Source organism: Sinocyclocheilus rhinocerous, unplaced genomic scaffold (assembly GCF_001515625.1).
Source record: "Sinocyclocheilus rhinocerous isolate Xijiao unplaced genomic scaffold, SAMN03320098_v1.1 scaffold2966, whole genome shotgun sequence".
Taxonomy (NCBI): Eukaryota; Metazoa; Chordata; class Actinopteri; order Cypriniformes; family Cyprinidae; genus Sinocyclocheilus; species Sinocyclocheilus rhinocerous.
In genome coordinates, this window is record NW_015634018.1 from 145,372 (window position 1) to 164,261 (window position 18,890).

Here is an 18,890-nt window from a genome sequence, read left to right on the forward strand (position 1 = left end):
GGTGGCCTGTATACAGTAGCCAGTACAAACATCACAGGGGATTTATCATTAACACTCGTTTCTCTGGACAATGTTATTTGAATCACCATGACTTCAAACAAATTATACTTGAAACCAGAGCTCCGAGAAATACTGAAAATATTGTTAAAATTTGTAGCAACACCTCCCCCTTTACCTTTTGGACGTGGCTCATGTTTATAACAGTAATCTTGGGGAGACATCCAAGAAATGATCAAAACCTGATCCAGAATCAGTTCCGGTTTTCCTCTTATCTGCTTGAAGGAAGCCTGTAGTGAGTCGAGTCGTCACCCTGACAGAAAGCGTCATAAGGGAAACTTGGATTGCAAAACACAGCGTCTGCACAGATGCATGTACCGCACACACACACACACACACACACTGTCAGCAGGGAGGACCAGGTGTAAAATCAGCACACCTGGAGATCCACATCAGTCTATGATATTAAAAGACATTGACATTGGTTAAAGAAGAAAGAAACCATGGATTAAGAGTGTTAATGTGGGTGAAGCCAATTTAATCACATTTGATTTTGGGTCGCAATGCGATTCTCTAATCAGCATTTTTTGTGTGTGTGCATTATGCTACCTCAGAAAAAGGCATAATTATAATGCTTACCTAATGGAACAGCCATCAAAATAGACAAAATATTCTAAAAAATATATTATATTTAAATAAATATCCTATAAAACATAAATAGATATTTTTTATTCCATTTCTGCTGAGACTGCGACTAAATGTTTGCTTGGTTTTGTCTAAAGCTCAGTTGAATTTGTTCTGCATCATTAGACGTGACATTATGGTGTGTTGGACGATAGTCTGAGAGAGTTTCCTTTGGAGGAACAAGTCATTCACTAACTGGGCAGCAATGCAGCTGTCTTTGGGTTTGGACACAGTTTGAGTCATTAAATGCATGTAGAGAGATGAGCCTAACACACACACACACACACACACACTCTCTCTCACACACACACACACACTCACACTCACACACACACACACACGCTCACACACACACACACACTCTCTCTCACACACACACACACACTCACACTCACACACACACACACACGCTCACACACACACACACACTCTCTCTCACACACACACACACACTCACACTCACACACACACACACACGCTCACACACACACACACACTCTCTCTCACACACACACACACACACACGTCCTCCCCAGCTGTGTGTTCTCCTCAGAGTAAAGAGAGCTTGTCAGATATCACAGAAAACCCAGAGGCCCCAGACGTTCAAAAGTTCACATACTAACCTTGAATAGCAATCACACACACACTCCTCAAAAAGCACAGGCCTAAACAACCACACCACATCTGAGCAAAGCACGAAGACGGTTATTCAATGAGATGGACAATCTAAGTGGCTTTTTTACATATAATATTCACAAATTATATATATAATTTGTAAATTGTAAAATACACACTGCTGTTCAAAAGTTTGGGGTCTGTATGATCTTTTTTTTTTTTTTTTTTTAAAGAAGTCTCTTCTGCCTCACCAAGGCTGCATTTATTTGATCCAAAATACAGTAAAAACTGTAAAGTGGTAAAATATAATTACAATTTAAAACAGCTGTTTTCTATGTGAATATCTGTTAAACTGTAATTTATTTCTGTGATGCGCAGCTGTATTTTCAGCATCATTACTCCAGTCTTCAGTGTCACATGATCTTCAGAAATCATTCTAATATGCTGATTTGCTGCTCAAGAAACATTTCTGATTATTACCAATGTTGAAAACAGTCGTGCTGCACAATATTTTTGTGGAAACTGTGATGCATTTTATTTTTCCGGTTTCTTTGATGAATAGAAAGTTCAAAAGAACAGCATTTATTTGAAATTTTTTTACATTATAAATGTCTCTACTGTCACTTTTGATCAATTGAATGCATCCTTGATGAATAAAAGTATAAAGTTCTTTTTTTTTTTTTTTTAAACCTTTCTGACCCCAATCTTTTGAAATGTGTATATATTCTATACTTCTCTCTTTGAGTTCCTGAGTTGAATTTCAAATGAATTGGACACAATACACAGAAAGTTGAAATGAGTCGATTTTACACCCTGGAATACAAAGTTATTATTATTATTATTATTTTAATAACATGAACTTTAAACAAATGTATAAAATTGGGATTGCTGCATCAATTTAAATTCTATTAAATTTCAGGAACTGTGTTGGAATTTAAAAGGTATTTTTAATCCAACTCTAAATGTTGCACAACTCTAAAAGTGACTCAAGACAAACACGCTTGATATGAAACGGTGTTTGTGGCCTTATGTGCACTTGTGTGAAGCATGTTTGTTTCTAATGTTTCTGCTCTGTTCTGTTGTTCAGTGAAGTATTACTTCATTCTCATCACGCGCTCTCCACATCCCGATGTGACAGAGGTACAACCAAAGTCTGGCGTCCCTTCGCGAAGAGCAGCGAGATAAGAGAGACGCGGAGCGAGCGAGACTTTCCCTTTGAAGCTGTTGATATTAGCACATCAAACAGAAATGCTTTCTCGCTGCTTTTTCCACAATCGGAATATAAAAACCCTTCAGCAGAGTTCAAACCAAAACACTCGAGAAATCCCTGATCGAGTCCCTGCTTCTCTTTATCGCTCTTTCTGTCTCTCTCGTTCACGTTCACACATACACACACACACACACACACACACACACACTCACTCACTCTCTGAATTTCCACATCTTTAATGTTCTCAGCGGGAAGTGAAAACATCTTTGTTTTTTTTTTCTAACCTTAGTCCAATCCCAGACATTTTGATCGCACATTGTTGAGGAGGCCAGTCCTGGGTATATTAACTTAAAAATTGTAGTCGATTACCGATTCTAAATTACAGAGAATTTAACAGGGTTTTTTCCCCTGTCTACACTCCAGTCCAGCAGGTGGCGGCAATGCACCTTTAAGTTGGTTTGCAAACCGCAATTAAAACAAAAAGACGAAGATTCCAAATTACATGACAAAAATTGTAGTTTAGTAACATAATCCATTACATCACACATTTTAGGTAATATAATCAGACTACTTTTTGATTATCGTAATTTTGACCTTGTTTAACCCATTGATTTGAATAGGATAATCTTATACCATATCGGCACAAAAGAGAAAGAAAATACATTCCATTTGTTGTTATAAACAACATGAAGTGCATTAAAAGTTACTTTACATCAAGGTTTCCCAATCTGAGGTTTGTGAAGGAACTGCAGGGGGTTCAAAAGTTTAATGAGAAGCTAATATTAAATCATAAAAGTGTCAATTTAAAATAAATCATTTAAAAATAACAAATAAAACCTTTTTGTGTGCATGCCAACAAAACTGGAAGACTTTCTGAATGTATATAATAGATTATTGCTATTGTGTATATAATATCATGTAATCAATAAAAAGTAACTGTAGTCTGATTACGAGTATTTTACAATGTAATATAATCTAATTAGAAGTACGTATAATCTAATACAAGTAATTGTTTTCTTTGATGTTTTGTTCTTGTGTGGATGAAGTGCATGTTGTTGTTTGAGGGATGTTGATTGTTGTAAACATAGATACTGTCATGCAAGAAAAATTTCAGACTCGTCTGACAATAAAGTGCTATATCATATCATATGATCTAATTACAGGTATTTTTGTAATCTGATTATGTAATCCAGATTACATGTTATCAGTTACTACCCAACTGCCCATCGCTCGGACCGCCAGCATCATACTGTGAAGGAAGAAGAGTCTTTTCAGCGCTGGAAAAAATATTTCTCTGTAAATATTTTTGCAGAGAGGGAAGCATATCGAGGCAATGCAAAATCCTTTGAGGAACATCTTAAAAGGTTATCTTACAGGAAACATAAGCAATTTAAAACAGAAGCTTTGCAAGTACATCTTCAAAACTGCTAGTACTACCATCTCTTTAAAATGCCCTGAGATGGGTGTCAAAATATTCTAGAATATAATTTCCCGAGTGGTTTTTAGCATGCTTTTGTGGTTGATAGATGATTGCATGAGTGTTCTGGTGGTTGCTAGACTGTGATATTTTTTTAGCCTGTTTTATGTTTCAGCAGGTGAAAATGGTGCGTCCGATTACTTAGTAAAGCATCAGCACTCTCCTCAACAAGACTTTCTGAAGAACCAATCATGTCTAACCCTTTCTTCTGTTGAACACCAAAGAAGATATGTTGAAGAATGTTGGGAAACAAACAGCTGCCGGTACCCATTGACTTCCATAGTATGGGGGGGCTGTGTTTCTCCTGTGTGTGTGTGTGTGAGTGTGTGTGAGAGTGTGTGTGAGTGTGTTAGCATTTTTTAAAATTATTCTTATAAATACATCTATATAGTTAAAAAAAAAAAATAGTTTCTATATTTTTTATTTATAATTTTAATTAATTTAGTTTTAGTTATTTTAGTACCTAAAGTTAAAATTAACAAAAAAGTTTTATGGTTTTAGTTTTAAAACCCCGTTTCTGCATGTTTCTCTTGTGCAAATTATATCTAAATTATATACATTATATTATGCAAATTAGAGACAAATTATGTATAGATATAATAAACTAGATATAAAGTTTTAAAAGCAAATAATGGTATGAAGTGTCTACTTTTCAGCATCAAATCAATTCCCCATAAATAAAATATACATATTTTCTTCTTGAACGAGTTACATTTGGAAAAACATCAAATGATGGAAGTGAAACGAGCTATGCATGTATATTTGAAATATTGCCAATTGAACATAAACTGCATTTTTGGATTTTAAGTCAACGTGAAAATAGTGTTTGCAACCGTTTTAGTGAAATAATCGGATGTATTTACTCGTGTACTTTTCGGAAAAATGTTTGAATCCCGAAACCAATAAGTCTAGAAACATGCATTGAGAAACTAAATCATTTTTGATTTACATGCTACAGAAGTTAATGCAGGCATAGATTACAGCTACAGGCTTTCTACAGGAAGTCAATAGGCTTTATGTATTGACAGCATAAGCACACACCTTTGGATTTAACCTCGTGAAGCATAAGATTGAATGAAATCTTCACTGCAGCGCCAATCTGAAGAGTAAAATCAATTCAATATGTGTCCAGAGATCCTGCTCTTTCAACTATTACACACAAGACTGATTGCTTCTGTGTGTGTGTGTGCCGCTCAAACACAAACATTCATCCTGTAACATCAGTATTAGTTTAAAGTTATCTGGTCTTCACTAATGTTCTCAAAACATTAGCACAAAAGCATTACTTATACATCATTCATGGAATGTTTAGAATGTTCGTCTGACATTATTTGTAGCTACTTGCTTCAGAACATTCATAGAATAACATTCTTTTTTTTATTTATTAGTTAACAGTTAACATTTATTTCAATTAACAAAAATTTTATTTTTTATAGTTTTAGTTTTTGCTAAATATAATAACTTTGTGTTTCTTTTTTATATTTAAATAATAAAAAAAAAAAAAAAAAAAAAAAAAAAAGCTAGATATGATAAAGTTTGAAGCTTTAAATGTAAATAATGGTTTGAAGCGCCGACTTTTCAATTGAAATAAATTCTTACGCTACAGATTCTTGAATATCCTGTTACTTTGGAGCATTTTAGTTGGACATTCGTCTAACATTTTTTAAATGTTTCCTCTAGTTTCAGAACGTTAATTCAAAAATAACATTCACGTAATGTTTGCAAAACTATCAAATTGAACGTTCCCTTAACGTTTGCATAACCGAGAAAAACATTTTAAAAACATTTCAGAGAATATTCAGAAATAACATTTTCATTTAGTAATTTTTTTTTTGTCATTTTCATAGGCATAGTTTTTTTTTTTTTTATGTTCTTTTATTTTTATTTATTAGTTTTTGTTTATTTAGTTATTGTAGTAATTCAAGTTAAAATAACTGAAAATGAGAAATGTTGCTTTGGCAATTAGCTGAAATAAAATTAGTTTTTTATATATAGTATTTTATTTCAATTAACAAATATGTTATTTTTATGGTTTTAGTTTTAGTTGACTGTAATAACCCTGTATCTGAATGTTATTTTAAAAAAATTTAATTCAAATAAAATATAAAAAATAAAATAAAATATAAAATAAAATACAAATGTATATATAATAAAATAAAATGTCCCACATTGGCACACGTTACAATGTGCCCCGAGCCGATCAGGATGTATTTGAGTGTGCCCAGCACACAGGCCTCGAGCTTTTAAGCTTAATAACGCAAATGTTATATAATGTAAAAACAAATACCTGGAAAAAAACACTATATACATAATTTAAATTATATGCAATGTAAAAAAATTATGGAAAAATATTATAGTAATCTACAATATATGTATAATATATATTAGGGCTAAACACAGCAACAGAAGTCAATGAAGAAGAGAAAAATGTGGCTTGAACATTATCCACAGTGAAGCCAGAGCCGAGACCCGCGGCACCCTCTGTACTGTATTTATGTGCTGAACATACTGTGATCATTCATGCTTGACTCCATCTGAAACACTTGAGACTCTGAGTGTGTGTGTGTGTGTGTGTGAGAGAGTTGGGAACAGGCCCACACACTCTCTCACTCCTCTACTTCATTCGACATGTCTTTCATAGCAGCCAGAGCCACTTATCCATGAAAGCCGGAGGCTCGCTGCCAGACAGATGGAATCCAGCATCAGCCTTCCAGAATCCAGGAATCCCGGAAAATTCTGGAAGTCCAGCTCTGCTGGGATCCTAGAACATAAAACTCACAGCAGTGCAGCATGAAAACCATAGACTGTATAAAAACGAATATGTTCACAGTAAGAATAAATGCAAAAGCATGTAGAATTCAGTCAGTTTAGTTTCTGGGAAATTAACAAGGCACAGAATGCGTCTAATTAGAGTAGATTTTGTTGATCCAGGCTGTTAAAGGAATGTTTCAGGTTCAATAAAACATGTAGAATACCAGGAGTAAATAATTTGATAATGATTACTGAATTACTTTATACTCAATATAAATTATTATTAATTTAAAAATATATAGCAGACCAGAGGGCATGATTAATTGCGTAATTTATATTATATACTGTATAATTCACTGCACTAAATGAATGCATCACATTCACAGCTCTAGTAAGAACGGCTGACCCTCTGAGAAAGAAAGAGCTCTGGTAGTCCATCCGTAGAAGATCTGGAAGGGAAGGTAACGACAGCCGGATCCACGGGCTCTTTACGCCTTTACTGCTTTTCACAGCAGCGAACGAGCGGCTGAGTGTTTGTCAGAGTTACACACACGCATTAAATGAGCCTCGGTCTGCCTCACAAACACACAAGCCGCTCGTGATTCAGCAGCGCAGGCCAAGATGAAGACAAACATCACACTTTCACGTGTCAACGCTTCAGCTCCAGAACTCACTGGATGTTTGGATGCATCTCCACAAAACCCTCGGCAATCATTTCTCATAGAAACTAAAAACCACACGTGAGATCTCGGCTGCATCTCAACTCTTTCTGCAGTTAGATCAGATTTTGCAGAATTTTGCCAACTTTGAATGTGCATATCTTCTAAAAGCTCATCAACACTACACTACCGGTCAAAACGTTTGGAATAATTACGATTTTTTTTCATGTTTTTAAAGAAGTCTCTTCTGCTCAGCAGGGCTGCATTTATTTGATCAAAAATACAGTAAAATTTGTGAGATATTTTTGCAATGTAAAATAACTGTTCTATGTGAATATATATTTAAATGTAATTTATTTCTGTGATCAAAACTGAATTTTCAGCATCATTACTCCAGTCTTATTATTAGTTATATTATTTAATGCATTTTTATCAAATAATATAATATAATATAATATAATATATAAGATAAATCACTTGTTTTCCTCATTTGTGGGGTGATAGGTGACATTATTAAACAATATTTTTATTAAATTGAACTATTGTTGCTAATGTGGCACCAAGATCTAGTAATATAATATATATGCAATGACATGACTATATATAAATATCACTTTCATTAAATATAAAATACATTTTATTAAATATAATATAATATAATATAATATAATATATAATATAATATATAAGATAAATTGCTTGTTTTCCTCATTTGTGGGGTGATGAGTTACATTATTTAAAAATATATTAATATAATATAATATAATCCCTTGTTTTCCTTATTTGTAAGTAACTTTAGAAAAAAGCGTCTGCTAAATGAATAAATGTAAATTGAAATACTTTTATATAATTTTAAGTTAATCATTTTTATATGAATATTTTAGCAATAATTAAAAAAAATTATTGTATTCTGCATGGAGATTTCTTCAGAGTTTTCAGCATTCATGCATACTGTATAATATCATTTACTCACCCTTACGTTGCATGGCTTCTTTCTGCCATCAAATGCATCCTGTGACATCATCTGAAAAGGAAAGTTGTTTCAGAGATGGCGCATTTATCTGAAAGATTATGAAAGCAAACATTGCTCAAACTCAAAACTCAAAGTTCAAAACAAGCTGAAAACAAGAATCAAGAAACAAACTCACTTTAACAAATAACGTTCTGTCTATTATAAGCATGCGCTGCAGTTTTGTTGTCTGCCACTTTAAATCCTCAAGCTCTTTAAACTGGATTCTGATGGGCTGTCGATGTTTTTATCATTCATCATCTGGAAAAAAAAGTGATTCTGAAAGTGATTCCAATGATAACGTTTTGCTATCTTTGTAATTGTAGTGTGAACTTCTCTTAGGTGGTTGCTAGGGAGTTGCTATGGGATTATTTATATGTTCAGCTGGTTGCTAGGGTGTTGATATGTGGTAGCTAAAGACTTACTATGTGGATGTTTAGGTGTCCGGGTGGTTGCTAGGGAGTTGCTTTGTGTTTGTTTAGGTGTCCAGGTGGTTGCTATGGTGTTGATATGTGGTTGTTTAGGTATTCAGGTGGTTGCTAAGGTGTTGATATGTGGTTGTTTAGGTATTCAGGTGGTTGCTAAGGTGTTGATATGTGGTTGTTTAGGTATTCAGGTGGTTGCTAAGGTGTTGATATGTGGTTGTTTAGGTATTCAGGTGGTTGCTAAGGTGTTGATATGTGGTTGTTTAGGTATTCAGGTGGTTGCTAAGGTGTTGATATGTGGTTACTCAGGTGGTTGCAAGGGGGTTGTTTAGGTGTTCATGTGGTGTTGATATGTGGTTGCTCACGTGTTCGGGTGGTTGCTAAAGATTTGCTATGTGAATGTTTAGGTGTCCGGGCGGTTGCTAGGGAGTTGCTATGTGTTTATTTAGGTGTTCAGGTGGTTGCTATGGTGTAGATATGTGGTTGTTTAGGTATTCAGGTGGTTGCTAAGGTGTTGATATGTGAATGATTAGGTGTCTAGGTGGTTGCTAGGTTGTTGATGTGTGATTTGGTTACTCAGGTGGTTGCTAGGGAGTTGCTATGTAGTTTTGTAGGTGTTCAGGTGGTTGCTAGGGAGTTGCTATGTGGTTTAGTTATTTAGGTGGTTGCTAGGGCGTTGCTATGCAATTGCTAAGTTGTTTTGGGTGATTGCTATGCAGTTGCTAAGGTGCTGTGACTGGATTTCAGGACGTAGATAAGTGGTTGTTTAGGCATTCAGGTAGTTGCTAGGGAGTTGCTATGTTGTAGCAACAAAGTGGTTGCTAGGGTGTTGCTATGGATTTTAAGGATTGCAGGTGGTCAGCGCTGGTTTGACAGTGATACTGCATCTGTCCCATTGGCTGGAGAAAAAATGCTTACAAAACCAGAAACAGAGAAAAGAGTCTGTTCACTAGACAGAAAGTAATAAAAAAGAGAGGACTATACATCAGCACACTGAAGCAGACAGAAATATACACACATCACGTACACACTTCACATCAAAACGCCAAACAACAGCCTGAGGGGAACAGTATATGCGGTCAGCGATTCCAGAGTTTGGCCGCACAGAGAAAAGGAATGTCAAAATATTGTCAGTGCCCCAGCGTGGCCTCATGAATAAACTATTTCCTCTTTGTAGAATTTCATTTTGTAGAGGGTTTTCTGGACACCTGTTCCAAAAACAGCGCAGTCAGCGGTTCGGGAGGCATATTTTCACCTCAGAGGTGAGCGCGTTCACTGCTTTTAGCTGTTGTTTCTGAAAGCTGCTCAATATCTGATCAGTTCTGCTCCTCACAATCGCTGGAACTGACGAGGAATACTAATGTGCCGCCCGTGAATCTGAACTGATGCTGTAAATCTTGCTATGTGTGAAGGCAATTGCCTTCATTAAACCGACAACCACAGAAACAAACGTCATATAAACTGACCTATGATCAGCACAACTGTGAATATGCTTTTATGCATGTGCATTTCAGACACAGTATTGCCCATTACTTTTTTTTTTTTTTACAATAAAAGGAGTTCCGAATGAAGCAACAGCAGAATTAACTACTTCTGTGTTGTTTCTGAACGAATCGGAGAAATGAATGATGACTCACTCATTCAATTTTGTTCCTTAATAAATCTGTGTTTATGAATGAATCGGTTGAATGAATGATTCAGTAACTCACCCATAAAAAGCATCACTTGTTTCGTTTGACACAAACAGACAGACAGACAGACAGACAGATAGACAGACATATAGACAGAGAGACAGACAGAGAGACAGACAAAGAGACAGACAGACAGACAGATAGATAGACAGACAGACAGACAGATAGACAGAGAGACAGACAGAGAGACAGACAGAGAGACAGACAGAGAGACAGACAGAGAGACAGACAGAGAGACAGACAGAGAGACAGACAGAGAGACAGACAGAGAGACAGACAGAGAGACAGACAGAGAGACAGACAGAGAGACAGACAGAGAGACAGACAGAGAGACAGACAGAGAGACAGACAGAGAGACAGACAGAGAGACAGACAGAGAGACAGACAGAGAGACAGACAGAGAGACAGACAGAGAGACAGACAGAGAGACAGACAGAGAGACAGACAGAGAGACAGACAGAGAGACAGACAGAGAGACAGACAGAGAGACAGACAGAGAGACAGACAGAGAGACAGACAGAGAGACAGACAGAGAGACAGACAGAGAGACAGACAGAGAGACAGACAGAGAGACAGACAGAGAGACAGACAAAGAGACAGACAGACAGACAGACAGACAGACAGATAGATAGATAGATAGATAGATAGATAGAGAGATAGAGACATATTCAAGAAATGTTAGAAAGAACCATCATGTCATTCAGAATAAATGAGTAAGCGAGAGTTTTCACTCTGGTTTTCCAGCACTTACACAATATAGTGTGTGAAATGCATGCAGGGAAACTGCCTGGACACGTTTGTGGAAAACGAGGGTCTGGAATCTCCGGAGCTGAATGATGTCTTTGTTTAAGCGCTGCGTGTATGGCACGCTCACATGAGCGCGAGTAACTAAAGCCAGACACCTCGAACGGCAAAAGCCTCTATCTGTGACGACGTGATGATTGTGATTGGAACGACACGAGTCTGTGAATCAGACTTGATGGAAACCTGCTGCTAGACATGATCTCAGGACGCTTCATCAAAATCCAAACACATTAGCATAATCATTTAACCGCTGTTAAGGATCCAGAGGTTGAGTGATCTGGAATCAGCCAGAGAGACGCTCAGAGTTACGAGTGATCTGAGCGCTCAGGGTGACTACAAACACAAGTTCACATCTTCCCAAGAGCCCACAGCTGGCAGTGAGTGAACAGATGCTGGTGTAATTATAGCGTGTAATGACACCCGGCAAACACACACACACACAGTTGCATTTCGGATGCTTAGCAGATGCCGTAACGCTGAGCGGAGTGTGTAGGCCGGGACTGTTTAACGCTGGAATAAACATCATCAGGGTGAAAGAGAGGAAAAGAGAGGAGAAGTAGGCCAGAGAATGAGGTAGATGAGAGACTGATAAACTCAAACAAACAAACAAACACACACACACACACACACACACACACAACTCAGGTGAGCTGAAAACCCCAACTTAAAGGGACAGTTCACCCAAAAATGAAAATTCTGTCATTGTCTACTCACCCTCCACTTGTTTCAAACCCGTTTCTTTCTTCTGTTGAACACAGAAGATATTTCGAAGAACCAAAGAGTTGATGGTAGCCATTGACTTCCCTTGCATTTTTATCCCTTTAAACCGGTCTACCATAGTTTGCTGGTCTTATCTAGCCACTATGCTAAAGTCCACACTGTAAAAAAAAAATCCGTAAAATTTACGGTAAAAAAACGGCAGCGGTTGTTGCCGGAATTTTACCGTAAAAAATAACGGTAGCAACATTTTAGGTTTTACGGTTTTAACTTAAATGTACAGTTTAATACCCTAATTTCATTAACTGATATAATGTTAATATACCAACACTGTAAAAAATTACCGTGAATTTAACGGTAAAAGACTGTAAAAATGCTAGATGGTTTGTGTTTTGGACAAAAACCAGCTGAAATACAACTTGGGAGACTAGTTAAATCAGGTTAAACCATCTCAGACAAGCATTTCACACCAAATACACAACAAATTGCTCAAGAAAGCTGAAATTAATATCCATTAGACTAAATGAAAATAAGATTCCATTTAGATTACACCGTTTTAACAAACTAATAAACTTAATGTGATGCATATTTATCAGTCAAACAGTTTTTTATTTTAAAACAATTTTATTTTAAGTAATCATATTTTCAAAAAGCATTCATTCAAATTGTTTACAATCAGCATAAATCTGTTAATTGTGAAAACAATTTAATTTACGGTTAAAATATGGCTAGCTGTGGAACAAGCAATACTGAGTTTAGTTAAAATGTATGAGATTTATGTGTATTTAAAACTTTCAGTTTATTAGTACTATTACAGAAATCGGTTACCATTTATTTTAGGGTGTCCTTGTTACAGTGTAACTATGCATTTAAATACTGAGTAATATGAATTAACTACATGTACTTATTATAAGGTTAGGGTGTGGATTAGGGTTACTTGCATGTAATTATGCATAATTAATTGTTATTATAATAATAAGTATATGTAACGTGTGTAACAAGGACACCTTAAAATAAAGTGTTACCCAGAAATGGAAAAAAACTGGACAGTTTCATTTATTTATGACTGACAAATATGCATCATATTAAGTTTATTATGCAAATGGATGGAACATTTAAATGCAATTCAAATACATAAATCTTAAATTTAACTCTAAATATTTTTTGAGTGTATTGATGTGAATGGGTGCCGTCAGAACGAGAGTACAAACAGCTGATAAAAACATCACAATAATCCACAGCACTCCAGTCCATCAGTTAACATTTTATGAAGACAAAAACTGAAACAAATCCAGCATTAAGACGCTTTTAACTTTAAATCGTCACTTCCAGCTATGAAAAAGTCCATCTCCTGTTTGTTTTAGAGCTGTTTTGGCTTGTAAACGGTGCTTGATCTGTGCAGATTTCTCTCCTGATTCAGACCAGAACACTTTTTCACTGGAGGAAGCATTGTTATGGATTATGGACTCGTACTTTAGTTAAAAACGTCTTAATGCTGGATTAGTTTCAGCTTTTGTCTTCTCCAGATGTTAACTGATGGACTGGAGTGCTGTGGATTACTTGTGGATTATTGTGATGTTTTTATCAGCTGTTTGGACTCTCATTCTGCACCCATTCACATCCATTGGTGAGCAAGTGATGCACTGCTACATTTCTCCAAATCTGATGAAGAAACAAACTCATCTGCCTGAGAGTGAGTAAATGTTCAGCAAATGTTTGTTTTTGATTGAACTATTTCTTTAAATTACTTTTTGATCTTTGTTAGGAAAAAAATCTGGCCTTGATCAGGCCTTTAGGCTGGTTTCATATGGTCTCTGAAATGTCAATACAGTATCTGTTTTATGAGGGATGCACAAATGAAATGATGCTAAAAGTGTAGAGAAGATCCCTGAAATAAACCTGTCATCTCAATCTCCGGCCAGCGCAAATATAAACACAGCTTCCAGCTCCTCCTGGTGTAATTCAGACAAAGTGCATTAACATTGACCACAATTGATCCCTGTCTGATATAAATAAAACACGTAACACAATAATATACACACCAGATAGTGCTGATCCAGAGGCGCTGGACGGGAATCGATGGGCGAGCTGGACACAGTCACAACACGCATGAATATTGCATTCGAGTTCCTCAGTGGACGAGAGTATGACGTCACATTTCTTAAAATCAGTTTAGTATGCTTGAAAATAGGAGCCGTTACATCAAGTTACAATATACAGTCATGATGCAAGCTGAAAAATAAAATAAAATAAAATAAAATAAAAAATATGGAAAGCGGTTTGGAAAATGGATTGATGGATGAAAAATAACAAATTAAATTAAATTAAATGAAAAATAATCCACAACCCTACATGTGGAAAGCGGTTTGAAAAATAAAAAAATTAAGTGAAATAAACAAAACCCATGCCTCTATAGGGCAAGCAATCTTTACTGCTTAATTTAAGACATTTAGTGTAATTTAACACAATGAACAGGAAAACTGTATTGCATTTATTGCTACTGATATGAATCTTGTGCGGACATCAGATTAAACCAGTGTTGTTGTTAACTAAAACTATTAAAAATAATGTTTGTTAATTAAAAAATAAAAGCATAAAATATAAATGTTAGATGAAAAACTAATTTAAATGAAAATTAGAAACGTTACCTTGAAAATTATCCAAAATAAATTGAAGTATTAAATGTTCTAGAACTAAAATTGCAAAATAAATTAAAGCTACATAGAAATGTAAAAAAAAAAAAAATAAATAAATAAATTTACTAAAAACCTAAATTACTAAAACAAAAATGAAAACAGCAAATATAAAAAAGCTGATTAAAAATATCAATAAATATTATAATAGTATATATAAAAATAAAAAAAAATGAAAACTGCAAATATAAAAAAGCTGATTAGAAATATCAATAAATGCTATAATAGTACATAAATAATTCTAAAATGACACAGGAAACCTCTGACAGGACGACTATTAATTTCTTTATAAGTAAAATTTTATACAAAGTGCATCTTTAAAATCAACATGAAATCAAATAAAAACAAAAAGATATATAATCTTTCATCAAAATAATGCAATAACTTGCTCCGCCTCTCACTTATGTAAATATAGTCCTGTCTTACTTTTTTTTTTTCATGTTGAATATCCTGTTTCACACAAAAATACAGCAGATTATGGAAACAAAATGTGTTGTGAATACAGTTTCATGTTGATTTTAAGGTTGAAACGGCATATTTTAAGCATAAACACATATGGATCCATCTGTAACGTACTAGCGTGTGTTCATATGTTCAGCACACGCATGTGAACAGACCTGAGCTCTTGAAGACTGTGTTTTCAGCTCCTCACACTTCCCAGATAACCTTGGACACAAAACATGAATATGGAGAGGAAGTCTCATGAATAAATAATCACAGCTGGAGCACAAAAAGCGGTGGAGGAGAGAGAGAAGAGAAGCACGGAAGCAAAGAACGCTGAGCAGGAGAGAGAAAAGTGCATGAAGTGAATGGCTTTTGTGTATCTTGGTGTGACAGCAGTTTTCTCAGGTGAACATCTGCTTAAAAAGGTGGTTTGGGATCATGCAGCTGGCATGAAAGCAGTCCGTTCAAACTCATGAAAGTGAATTGTTATTGATGATGCATCATGAATATATAATGAGCATAACAGGATACAGCTTACAGAAAGCTTAAATTCTACTAAAAAAGGCAACATTAGACATCATTTGCAACTGATTTTACTTCCATAATTGTATTTTCTAGTGAAATGGGATATTCAACGAGAATATATGTAGATCGGGACTTGATTTTATCTGAGGACTGACTGGATGAACAGTGTCTCTATGAGAGGTGATTAAAAAATAAGAAGAACTGATGACAGCGACTTTAATGTAAAGTTATTAGTGTACATTCAAATAGATGATTAGGCAAACATTTTTAATCCTAAATAATACATTTAAAAAAAATAGAAATAAAATAAGGTGTTAAGAAAAATATAAAATAAAATAAAAAAATGCATGAATAAAAAAAATAAAATAATAATAATAATATGCATGAATAAAAAAATAAAATAAAATAAAAACCCACAACCCTACAAATGGCAAGAGGTTTGGAAAATGGATGGATGCATAAAATAAAAAATAAAACAAAGTTATTAAAATAAAAAAAAGTGTTTTGATGGATCATTTACAATAATAATAGGAATATGTATTAGGAAAGTAAACAGTCAAGTCAAGTAAAATAAAATAAAAAATGGATAAAATAAAATAATAAAATGGATGGATGGGAAAAAAATTAATGGATAATAAAAAATAAAATAAATGCATGAATGAAATAAAAAAAAAAAATTTAAAGAAAAACTACAACCCCCAACATTAAAATAAAACTAACTTGAATCAGTTTATGAATCAGTTAAAATAAAAGTGACTTGCCTTCTAAGGACCTTTGGTATGTTAGTCCATCTTTATTCATTATTATTGGCTTTTTATTAAAACAATAGAAGTCCATGCCCTTATTTACAGGATAAATGTGTATAAAGACCCTTTAACTGCTCCTTTAATTCATACTTTAAGACCTCAGAAGCTAAAAGCCGATGAAACCTCAGTCTCAGCACTGCCTTTGTGTTTTCCTGAGAGCCCTGATCAGACCAGACGAGTCACTCTCAGGTCAGTCTTGTGTTCAAGAGGATCTTTAAATCACCGGCGGACACTGGATAGATGCTCAGTCCTGCTCTGCTTCCTCCACGTCTCCTCCGTCATTGTTGTATCGGTCTTGACGTGGCCTGGGTTTGTGTCTGAGCAGCCGAGCCGATCGACTGGTTATTTATTCATGAGCGAGAGTGCCTGTGGTGCATTAGTCGTGTCCGAGAGCGTCACACGAAGCGGAGCGACCCAATCCATTACTGACCACAGCTGGACGCATGATGAGAGAGAGACTCGATGCAGGAGTGAACGTAACAAGTAACTGAATTAACATTATATGCTTTACATGTGATTAAATGTGAAAAAAGTTTTCATGTGACGTGTTTGAACATATTTGCTTGTAGCTGGATTTAATGCATGCAGAAACATTGTGTGACATTTTTCCATGCACCACCGCAACATTTCTCAATGGCATTTTCCAAACTGCTTGCCCTATAGGGTGATTATTTTTTATTTTAATTTAATTTAAATTCATTTATTTTATTATTATTATTTTTTTAAATCATTTCAATATTTCATTTCATTATTTCATTTCATTTTATTTTATGTTATTATTTTTTTATCATTTCATTATTTTTTATTTAATTTCATTTATTTTATGGTCTTGCGGGTTATTTTTTATTTTATTATTATTATTTTTTTATCCATCCATCCATTTGTCAAATTACTTGCGCTATGGGGTCATGTGATTTATTTTATTTTTCATCCATTCCTCTAACCATTTACTACTGTGCTATAGGTATCGTGTGTTTAATTTAATTTAATTTAAATTATTTTTACTGCGCATCTGTCTCTGAGCCTGTGTTCGTCACATGTCAAAACGCGCTGGGATTGCAGAAGTGGCTGGAAGTCAAGGTCACCTGGGTAAAAGCCTCTGGGAAATGAACAAGGCTGTATCGTGAACATGATACTCTGCTTGCTAGCTCTCGCTTGGATCTACAGAATCAACAGTGAACCAGGCTTTCAGCTTAATGCCTGAAACACAGCAGGCAGACTTTAACAGATGCAGAGGGTCAGTCTTACAGTCGGCATGACTCAGAATTCACTATTTACTTTGCCAATACATACTTATGCTAATACATATTGTGAATGATCCATCAAAACACGATTTTATTTGAGTTATATATATATATATATATATATACAGTGGTGTGAAAAAGTGTTGGCCCCCTTCCTGATTTCTTATTTTTTTGCATGTTTGTCACACTTTAATGTTTCAGATCATCAAACAAATTTAAATATTAGTCAAAGATAACACAAGTTCAGGAAGGGGGCCAACACTTTTTCACACCACTGTGTATAGAATTTTTCTCTCTCGCAATTCTGACTTTTTGTCTTAGTATACGTTTCTCAATTCTGTTCTAATTTCACGAAATTAAAAATAAACAAGGTAATTGTGACTTTTTTTTCTAAATTCTGACTTTAGAATTCTGAGTTTATATCTTGGAATTCTGACTTTTCTCAGAATTACAAGTTTATATCTCGCAATTCTAAGTTTGTTTTTCTCGCTATTCAGATTTTTTTTTTTTTTAAGAATTCTGAGCTTACATCTTGCAATTCTAAATTAATATATCACAATTTTGACCGTTTTTCCCAGGATTTTGAGTTTATATCTCGCAATTCTGTTTTTCAACATGGAATAAAAAATAAACAAGCTAATTGTGACTTTTTTTCTCAAAATTCCGACTTTTCTTATCAGAATTACGAGTTTATATCTCACAATTCTGATTTTTTTCACAGTTCTGATTCTGACTTTTTTCCTTATAGTTTACATCTCGCAATTCTGTTTTTCAACATGGAATTAAAAATAAACAAGCTAATCGCGATCTCACAATTCCGACTTTTCTTATCAGAATTCCGAGTTTATATTTTAATATCTCACAATTCTTTTTTTCTCAGAATTCTGAGTTTAAATCAGTTTTTTTTTGCCACAGAATTAAAAATAAAAAAGATAATTGCGACTTCTTTTTTGCACAATTCTGACTTTTCTTCTCAGAATTACAAGTTTATATCTCGCAATTCTGAGTTCATATTTCACAATTCAGATTGTTTTTCACATTTCTGAGTTTTTCCTCAGAATTCTGAGTTTACATCTCGCAATTCTGTTTTACAGAAACAAGGTAATTGCGACTTTTTATCTCACAATTCTGAGAAAAAA

At 34.7% G+C, this 18,890-nt stretch overlaps 1 long non-coding RNA gene across 1 annotated transcript; it reads left to right on the plus strand.

Annotated features, from left to right (window-relative positions):
- The first annotated feature begins 9,147 nt into the window (after nt 1–9,147).
- Nucleotides 9,148–9,491, plus strand: LOC107745119 (uncharacterized). The gene is made up of 3 exons (XR_001640569.1): nt 9,148–9,159; nt 9,277–9,318; nt 9,442–9,491. It is a non-coding gene; the product is annotated as an uncharacterized LOC107745119 (long non-coding RNA).
- The last annotated feature ends 9,399 nt before the right edge of the window (nt 9,492–18,890 follow it).